This window comes from Mus caroli, chromosome 13, assembly GCF_900094665.2.
Source record: "Mus caroli chromosome 13, CAROLI_EIJ_v1.1, whole genome shotgun sequence".
NCBI classification, from domain to species: domain Eukaryota; kingdom Metazoa; phylum Chordata; class Mammalia; order Rodentia; family Muridae; genus Mus; species Mus caroli.
In genome coordinates this window covers 47,331,603-47,341,303 of record NC_034582.1, presented here as the reverse complement: position 1 = coordinate 47,341,303, position 9,701 = coordinate 47,331,603, and the positions used below count along the sequence as shown (strand labels likewise).

The window sequence follows — 9,701 nt, the reverse complement described above, 5'->3', positions numbered from 1 at the left end:
CTGGCCTGTCTCTGCCACAGTGCGTGGATTACAATTGTGCAGCACCACAGCAGGCTTTCTGATGTGGATTCTGAGGCTAGAATTCAGTTCTTTGTGTTTTACTGACCCTGAGTCTCTTCAGCCCCATCACTGCACTTTTAATGTCACATCCCCAAGTCCCACGCTCCATCTAAGGTCATACAGACCTACCCTTACCTTGTGTTGTTTTTGTAAAGTATGGTTGTAAGGTCCCCTCCAATATTTATGGTTTCACTAGCCCTCCAGAGTTGGATAGGTTCCCAGTGCTGCTGATTCAGAGAGCTGCCCCTGATCTGGAAGATTACTTGCTATGAGTGGCATAGCTGGCTAAATCCTTCACCAGGCATCACAGGGCAGATGAGGCATGCAGAAGACCACTGTTCATGGAGGGACTTGCTTTGGTTTGGGCTTACTCTTTGGTTGTTGTTCTGGGGATTGAACTATAAAGTCTTGCTCAGGCCTAGCAAGCTTTTTATCTGTGAGTTACATCCCTCATTCCCAAGGTTCCGCATTGAGTCAAGAATGCCTGAGCATTCCTCTGGAGACTTTCTTGTGGGTTTCAAAGCATGTTTAGCAGTGGCCTCAGCCTTCAAAGGGGTGAGGAGAAAGACTGAGATCTCCGCCCACTTTCCCACATGAAGCTTTCTGATTCCAAGGCTGAGGAGGGCTAGCTACATTCACACTGTCTGGGACCCACCAGCCCACCTCCTGCTCTGCATCAATCCAGCAAGTAGCAGAGCTTGGAGGAGCCCCTTGGCATCATGCAATTTAGAGCTCCCCTCTGTGACCTCGATTTACACTTAGCTCAGACTTTAGGCCCTTGGCCTTGCCAAAGTCCTAACTTTTTTCCTGCCTCTGGACCCCTGGCTGCTTCCCTCACTTGGTCAGCAACTAGTGCAGGTCCTTGGTTTTCACTGTCTCTCCACTTTAAAGGAGAGCAATCCTCCTCAGCGGGAGCCTTTCCTGTGCTGCTTTAGCTTTCTGGCTTCAGTCCTTTCTGTGTGTGCAGCCTGCTTTCTCCAGAGCAGAATGTCCTCTTGTTCTGTCTCCTTTGCTTTCCAAAGTCACAGCCTCTGAGCTGTCCAGAACCTGAGCTTTCTGAGAAGGCTTGGATTACCAAGGGCTCAGGCAACCATAACAGTATTTCTAGTGTGTCTGGTCTCTTTTGCACCTTCTGTGTCTATTGCCACATTCACCTCCCAAACAGCCTGCAATAAATACAGCAGCTTGCAGGTGTTTATGAAGAGATCGTGGTTTCCAGCCATGCTGAGAATGTGATCAGAGGCTGCTGAACCATGGGGAGCACAGGCTGTCAATGCAAACTGCTGAAGTTGTGCGCAGTTCGTTTCCCAGTAAGTGGATTCACGAAGCTTTTCTTTTCATCTGGGGATGCCTGTTCTGAAACCTCCAGCTGTTCACCTAGTGTTGCAGGTCAAAGCTCCCATTTGCCAGCCCCTTATCATGTCTTGAATTCAGCCCTGCAGAGGGACTGCTCAGAGTGTCTACACCAGGGTTCGCTTTCCAGCATTGAGGAGCCCCGCAAGCCTCCATATGTCCTCAAGCCTCAAGCCCTAGTAACAAGGTCTCTCCCTCCCAGTCTGGTCTTTTTGTCTTTGACCTAAGTATATCATAGATTAAGCTACCCTTCCTTGAGAGGCAACTTTGTTTGAGCAGCTTAGAAGAGTTAGCTTCATCTTTCCTTTCTGCAGTGTATTTTTGTTTGTTTGTTTGTTTGTTTGTTTCTGTTCCTTGGATGAAGCCATGAAGCTGCACATAGAAACCTTGCCTTTCGATCTTTCTCTCTAGCCTCCTGGGCTTTCTTATAGCCGAGACACCAAAGCTCCCAGGTTTTATTTACTGAGAACCATGTTTAGCTTAGCTTTGCTTATGATTTGTAAATGAGGAACTTGGAGGTACTGGGGGGCAAAGGGAGGGAGTCTAGTTTAGGCCTTTGCATGGAGCCATGACCAGATGTTACCCACCACACCACCCCTGCCATGTGTGTGTGTGTGTGTGTGTGTGTGTGTGTCTGTGTGTCTGTGTGTGTGTCTGTGTGTGTGTCTGTGTGTGTGTGTTTGTGTGTGTGTGTGTGTCTGTGTGTGTGTGTCTCTGTGTGTGTGTGTCTGTGTGTGTGTCTCTGTGTGTGTGTGACTGTGTGTGTGTCTGTGTGTGTGTCTGTGTGTGTGTCTGTGTGTGTGTGTCTGTGTGTGTGTGTGTCTCTGTGTGTGTGTGTGTGTGTGAGTTGAAATCTGGTTGAGGGTTATCCTAAGGCCACCGTGGAAATAAGGATAACAGGGCGCGCAGGAGAAGACTGTGCTCGAGCCTTCCTAAGATAACAAACCTCCAGCACCAGGTCCTTGGTCATCACTCTACAAGTAATACTGAATGGTCATCAGTAGCACATCTCCAGCCCTCGATCCTCTGAGAAAAATGGATGCTAATCAAGCCCAATAGCTCGAGTTGAAGCTGTGAGAGGCTCTCTCTTTTTGGCTCCGGATCCATAATCAGAAACCTATGGTGGTGGTTAACAGCGAAAGATTTTTCTGCTCATTTCAGGCTTATCAATTAGAATCTCCTACTATTTTTAAATAGGCCCCAGGCTGGGACAGTTTTGGTATACAGGCCTGGACAGCACTCCGTGACGGGTTGGACTCATGGTCAAACTTCTGGAACTTAAGTCATAGGAAAAGGCAAGCATTTTGTATCTCAGGGTTTCTGTGGACAAGGAGCAGGCTGGCTATGGCTATTGGCCTCTGACTTGGGGGTTTTCCCCCAGGCGTCATGGCCAGTGTGTCAGTTCTTTCAAGACTTGCCTTGGGGATGATTTACTGCGTTGATCACTGTGGCTTCTGCAAGTTCTCCAGTCTCCATCTCAGGACCAAAGACACAAGAACTCAATTCGATACAGGCAGCTTGGGATGAGGGGACGGGCCTACTCTGAGCACTGGAAAGGAAGAAAACCACCCAGAGATGGGGACCGCACAGCAGAGCTGACGGACCAATACAGCATGGTGTGAGGAAGCTCCACACCGAGCCATGGACCTGGGCCCTTGCTCCTCCATCTACACACGCGGAGCAGGGAGGAAACAGTGAGGAGTTATGGGCAAAGACACTGATGTCATAGCATGGACACTGACCACATGGCAGATAACTGAACTCTCAGCTGGGACACTGTGTGTTCCGTGGCAAGGCCAATGACCACACTGCAAAGATACTAACCACACCAATCCCACTCGTTTGCAAGAATGATACACCTTAGTTCTGGGGGGATGGCTCAGTCAGTAAAGTCCTTGTTTTATAAACAGGGGGATCTGATTTAGATTCCCAGCACCAAGGGAAAATCCAGGCAGATCATCAGGTGCCTGTAATTCCAACTGTCAGGGAAGCAGAAACGAGAGAATGTCTTAGGCTTCTAGGCTAGCTACTCTTGCTAAATCACTGTGCCCAGGTTCCGTGAGATAGACCCTGAGTCAGAGAGAGCCTGAGGAGCCATCCAGCACTGACTCCTGGACTCCTCATGTTCTATGCTTGCACATACAACATGCATACCCATACGTCACAGATAACCCAACCAAAAAGAACTCAGGGAAGAGAGGATTGACTTGGCTTACAATTCCAGGTTATAGTTTACTAATGTGAGGAAATCAGGACAGGAACTCAAACCAAGAGTAAAGAGCAGAGAGAAAGTAAAACCAGGGCTCCTTGCTTGCTTGCTTTCAGCTAGTTTACTCCTCTCTTATATTGTTCAAGACCCCATTCCTAGGGAATGGTGCTGCCCATAACAGGCTAGGTCTTCCTTCATTCACTAGCAAGACAACCCCTAAAAGACATACTCAGAAGCCAGCTTAATTTAGATGATTCTTCATTAAGACTCGTTCAAGATTATTTTAGGTTGTATCTACTTGATAGTTAAAACTAACCAGTACACACACACACACACACACACACACACACACCTACTACTCCACCTATGTCAGACCAAAATAGTAAGTACCCCTATATTTAACTTGGTAAGCCAATGAGATTTTATTGGGGTTACTAACAGAAGTATGGGTGAGAGGTTTCTGACACGGAGCAGGGAACAACTTGGAAAACAAACAAAAATCCTGATCTTCATTACTGGAAAGCCTACCTCAGCCTGGGTGATGGCCCAGGACAGCAGCAGCCCTGGAGCTCTGTGCATGGCTTGCAGGGAGCTCCACAGTTGGAATATCTATTTTTTTCTCACAGTATGATAGAGGCCCTTCTCCCATCAATTGCTTAGTTCTTCTTGTATTTCTGTTGGAGGCCTTCAAGAAGAGTTCAAGTTTCTATTTTCTCTGTCACCTGATCATTTATTTACCTCCTGAGGCTCTGGGCCTTCCCTGCCTACCCCATGGGCATGTTTCAATTTAGAGAGGATGTTGTATTTAGGAAGAAAGCGCTACCACCTGTCCATCCCCTCCTCTGCACTTCAGTTTTTCCCAAGCCCCTCTTTCACAAAGCTCCCTGAGTCTGGTCCCTAAGTCAAGTGTTATAGATGCTCATATATGGCTAAAAACTGGGACCCTAAGCCACAACAAGTACCTTGTTCGCTACAGCTTCACCAGAGGTTATGAGTGTTCTATTCCATCCTTGGGGGGGGGGGCAGGGTAGGTGGGTACTGGTTTTGTGACAATTTGAAGCTGACAGCAAGTGACATGTTTGCTGTTCTTACTCCCACAATCTATGTGCCAGGCATCTACAGGGATGGGTGGTGTCCCTTCTAACCTTTAATATGGCTTAACTGTTGGTTCAATTATTGGAAGAGGCTCAGTGGCTTGAAAGTCCTCAGTACAGCCTACATGGCAATGGCAGCAGGGCTCACACACCCTACAGCACGTTGCCATAAATCTGTGTACAACCTTTGTAAGATTTGATTCTGTGCCACCCCTGAGAGGCTTGGCTAGAAGGTTTTCAGTCTAACCCATGATTGCATAAGCTCTTTTTCTGCGACTGGGATGGGAGCCAGTGATGATGAGTTCTTCCAGATGTAATGCTTTATCTACAGGTAGTCACTGCTGTTCTAGTACTCTATACCAAGCTTCTGCCCCTTCCCATACCTGAGACCAACATCCTGTTGGAACTGTTTCCTCAGGTTGTTTCTGCTCTAGTCCTTCTGCGCTTCTGGTGACTTCTAAGATGCAGGGACAGAAGGGGTGATGGCTGTCTGCTCAACAGCCTCTTGAGCTTTTGAGCTCCCAACTCCATTTGGACTTTATCAAGCTATACAGATGAGCAGCTAAGCAAGGTAGGGTGTGAAAATCCTCCCCAAACCCTGGAGCCCCAAGAACACCTGCAGCTCCTTCGCATTTACAGACTTTGGCTGCTGTAGAGTTCTTATCAGTGACTTTGTCAGCCACCTCCAAGTGTGTCTCTCTGGTGTGTCTATAACTCTCCCAAGTTATACAGCTGTGCCTAGCCTTGCATCGTGTGGTGGATTCATCTCCTGTCTTTGTTCCCCCAGGTGCACCACGTGTCCTTTAGCTGCTGTGCTCAGTCTGTAAAACACTCAAGAGGACAGCATTACATCATCTACATAATGAATGCTTTTGACAGAGGGATGCTGGATAACAGAGCGAGAGGTCTAGGGCCATCATCCCATGACAAACAGTGGATGCTGTAAAGGAGACCTTGGGGATGTACTATGAAGGTCTACTGATGACCATTCCATGTGAATACCGATGAGCATCGAGACTCAGCAGCTAAAGGAATAAAAAAAAAAAAAAGCCTAGCAGAGCATAGAAAGACATAAAGACATCAGCACTTGTATCAGCTGTTTAGTCAACTATTTTGCAGAGAGGCAGTGTGGTCTGAATATGCTTTGCCTAGGGCGTGGCACTATTAGATCCTCTCTAACTCCTCTCAAGTCCTTGTTAAGTGTCATGTGATGGACCTTTCCCCAAGGAGACACAACACAAAAACATTTGTTCACCCCAGAAAGGCAGTCTGTGAGAGACCAAGGTAATGAATACATGATTATACACACGTTTTCTTTGGTGAGGCAATGAAGTTTTATTGGGGTCACTGCCAGGAATATTGACGTGGTGTTACATACAAGGTACAGCAATGACTTTAAGGGGAAAAAAAAGGCATGTTTCCCACCAGAAGACCCACCCAAACTTGGGTGACAGTCCATGAAAGCTGAAAACCTGGGCCTGGGCCTGGTTACAGGCAGTTTAGCAGTCCAATCATCTCTGCATTTCTACTACTTGAAGTCTCCTCCTCTGGCTATTTGGAGAAATAGGCCACATAATGCCTTCCTCCAAGGAGACAAGTATGCCAGTCACCCATCTAAAAATGTACAAATTCAGAGGTTTTCAGTTTGTGACCACAGAAGAGTAATTTTGCCCCCAATGTTTGGCGGTTTCTGTCTGTGAAGCAATCTCTAACCTGTCTAATCCCGAGGTGACCTGCACAGCACACCTATCGGCACAGGTCTACCTGATGACCCGCTCATGTGCACTTCCAAAGGTACAACAAAGATTTATGTGCTCTGCGGGTGAATCTGTAGCCATTCCTCATTAGGCTATGGGGGAAGACAACATGGGAGGACACTGTGAGAAGGGCCACTCTGAGCTGTGTGCATGCAGCAGCAGTTGAGTGTAACCGGGTGGCCCCACAGAGGACCTGAACCCTTTATTTTGTCTTTATTCCCTAGCACAAAGAGTGTTTTAACCCTGGGAAAGTTTTATTCAGCAAATGGTGAGGGTTTGGCTCTTAAAAGGCTTCCAAGGGAAAAAGCTTGAAGCCTGACAGAACAAATGCCAACAAGCACAGGGCCTGGGCGTCCTGTAACAGCAGAAAAAAGCCTGGAGGAGGGGTGGGGGCAGTTAGTGCCACCTGGACACCTCTGTGCTCTGCAAGTGGGGAGGCAGATCCTTGCAGAACTCGGCGAAGCAGTACATGGAAACAGCCATGCACTCTCGTGCATCAGCAGCGTCACTGATGCATCTCTGAAGACGCAGGCTCTATCAGGAGGGAGCCTTGGAGCTGCGAGCTGGGCACCACCTCTGACGTCACCTCTTCTTGGGGGGTGAGATTTGTTCAGGGTAACCGCAGCCATCACACACAAGGAGTTTCCAGAACTGTCTTTATCCCTGCCAGAACAATAGAAAGAAATGAGGAGACAGAGTCTGAAGGTAGAAGGGACAGACACAAACTGAAATTCTGGATACTCTTTCACCATACTCTTTTTGACATATCTTAGCAACATTTTGCTCCTGGCTTCAGTGAGTCATGTGGACAAAGCTCACCAGTGGTTTTGACTCCCTGTGAGTCTTGTGCCCACAGGCAGCTGCATAACACCAAGTACCAACAGTGGTGCTGTTGGCCACGAAGCAAGGTGGGCACTTTTGTGGGAGACTCTCAACATCACTTAAATCGAAGCGTGTGTTCCATTACCTTAAACTGTGCATGGCCATGAAGGTGATGCCCTCCTTTGCCAAGCATGCTTATGAATGGCTACTCATCCAGGACTATAAGCTCCCCGAGTAAAGTTCCCATGCTCTCCTCAGAGGGGGATAGTGGCTTAATTGATTCCTAACCTGCTGAGGGTATTAAATCTTTCTCATCTCTGTATGTATCATCATCTGCGTGGTGTGTCTTTACATTCATAGACTTGAGAGCCCTTGGAGTTCGATTACAGTGTCTTCTAAGCCATCCAGGTAGCCACTAAACATCATGCGACAGCTACAGAACGGGGTTTCTATGTTCGGTTAGAACTTGTGATCTCAAGAGCAGCCTCCCTGAGCTGTGGCTCTTTCAGGGCAACGCAGCCCTTTAAGGCCAAAGAGAGATTGTTCACGTGGATGCTCCCAAGTTCCTCTCCTTCACATCAGCAGTGACCTGGGACGAGATGGAGAAACACTGCCCTTCCCCGAGTGACTCCATCCAGGGCCAGTTCTACATTGACCTTGCAGGGATCCGCTGGGGACACATTCTTAAACCCTTTCAAGGTTTTCTGGAGAAGCTGTATGGAAAAAAAAGAGACATTGGTTAACCTTTCTGCTCTTGGAGAATGCAAAAGAGCCAAAGGGGAGAGGTTTCAACAGCAAGCTGCCAGGCTATGCTGCCCAAGGGGATCCTCTTTCTCCCAGATCTTATCGAGGAGGGGAGAGGCCATAGTAACTGGAATTCGGGATGAAAATGGTCTGGTTCCCCTCCACAACACATCCTGTCCTCGTAGGCCCCTGCCAGACTGGGTCATGTTCCAGAGCCCCCAGGAAACCCATTGTCCAGTCTCCATAGTGGGTGAACTTGGATGGCCCTATGAAACTAGCACTGAGCAGCAATGCAGGCTGCCAGCTCAAGGCAGACCTAACTACAGGTAGCAAGGTTTGGCCAAGCAGCTGTTAAAAAAAAATGCATTCCAAGCAAATGAATAGCTTGACACAAAGTCCTATGTTCCCCAGGAACCAAGACTGTAGCCTCTGTAGAGAACAGTGTGTTCATTTCCACGGGTGTGGTCAGAGACTAAAGAGAGGCAAGTACAGAGCCTGTCTCCTTCCTTTGTGACCTCCGCTGGGTAGAGACACCAAGCAGCGCCTCTCACTCCAGGCTTGGGCGCGACCCCACTGGCCCTGCAGTTTTCCTAGCAGCGGGCTCTGGAAGCAGATGGTCAGAAATGGTCTCCCACCGCTTTCCTCTGCCTCTCACTCTCAATCTCCCTTACACATGTCCAGCTGAGGCAGAGTGAGTGAAGAGAGTTTCAATGCCAGACATATCAGAGCCAGCAGAGCTGAGAACAAAACAAAACAAAACGAGACCATGGTGGAACTCTGGAGTTAAAATGTGAACTCCAAACCCAGCCTGGAATCACAAACGACTGCATGGCTGGGGCTACATGCCTGGCTGACCAAACTTGTTCTTTTCCCGGGACAAGGGATCCAGTGAGGCCCATGATGTCGCCCCAATCCTGAGGTGGGAAGATGATTTGGCCACTCCCTTTGGTATGACTCAGTGCTCCACAATGGTCTGGAGAGTGAAATTCATAGTGAAGACCTGCTGCCTAGCACAGAGGACCACACTTGTAGACCACACACACACAGAGGACTACACTGGAACAAAGAGTGTGGGCAGCCCGATCGATACCCAGCAGCTGCTGGTGACCACATTGGCATCCAGTGGCAAGGCGAGGAAATCTAAGTGTGCAGGGCTTGGGGAGCCACCCCTCGCCGAAGTCTCTGCTCCCAGGGAGCAAGCCAAGGGGCTGCACGGAGAACGTGTGTAAAGTTTATGGCCCCTGGACACTGCCATCCTCTGCACACGGGGAGGGAGGATGGTCCTTGCAGAGAACAGGAGAAACAAATAAAGTCAGCCATCTGCCTTTACCCTTGAGAACTGCATTTGGCCCACACCTAAAGAAGGTGGCTCCATCCTGAACCTTGTGGCCATGGGCTTGGGTACCAACCACTGAACAAGGGATCTTCTTGAAGATTAGAACCAAGCCACTGAACATAGAGCCATTAACATGCAGCCACTGAAATAGACCCACCAGTGTCAATTGAAATCCTCTGAGGATGCTATGGAGGGAGGATGTGCTCAGCTACCTGGTACCCCTTTCTCTTCACTTGGGCAGATGCTGCGAAGATGAGACTTCAGAAACACATCCTCTACCGGGAGCAGACCTAGCATGGAAGTAACATCACTTTCAGTGGCGCTAT

At 48.6% G+C, this 9,701-nt stretch overlaps 1 long non-coding RNA gene across 1 annotated transcript; it reads right to left on the bottom strand.

Moving 5' to 3' along the window:
* Positions 1-6,054: 6,054 nt before the first annotated feature.
* Positions 6,055-9,659, bottom strand: LOC110308140. The gene is made up of 3 exons (XR_002379524.1): positions 9,533-9,659; positions 7,584-8,008; positions 6,055-7,136 (listed from the first exon to the last, which is right to left on the bottom strand). It is a non-coding gene; the product is annotated as an uncharacterized LOC110308140 (long non-coding RNA).
* Positions 9,660-9,701: the final 42 nt, after the last annotated feature.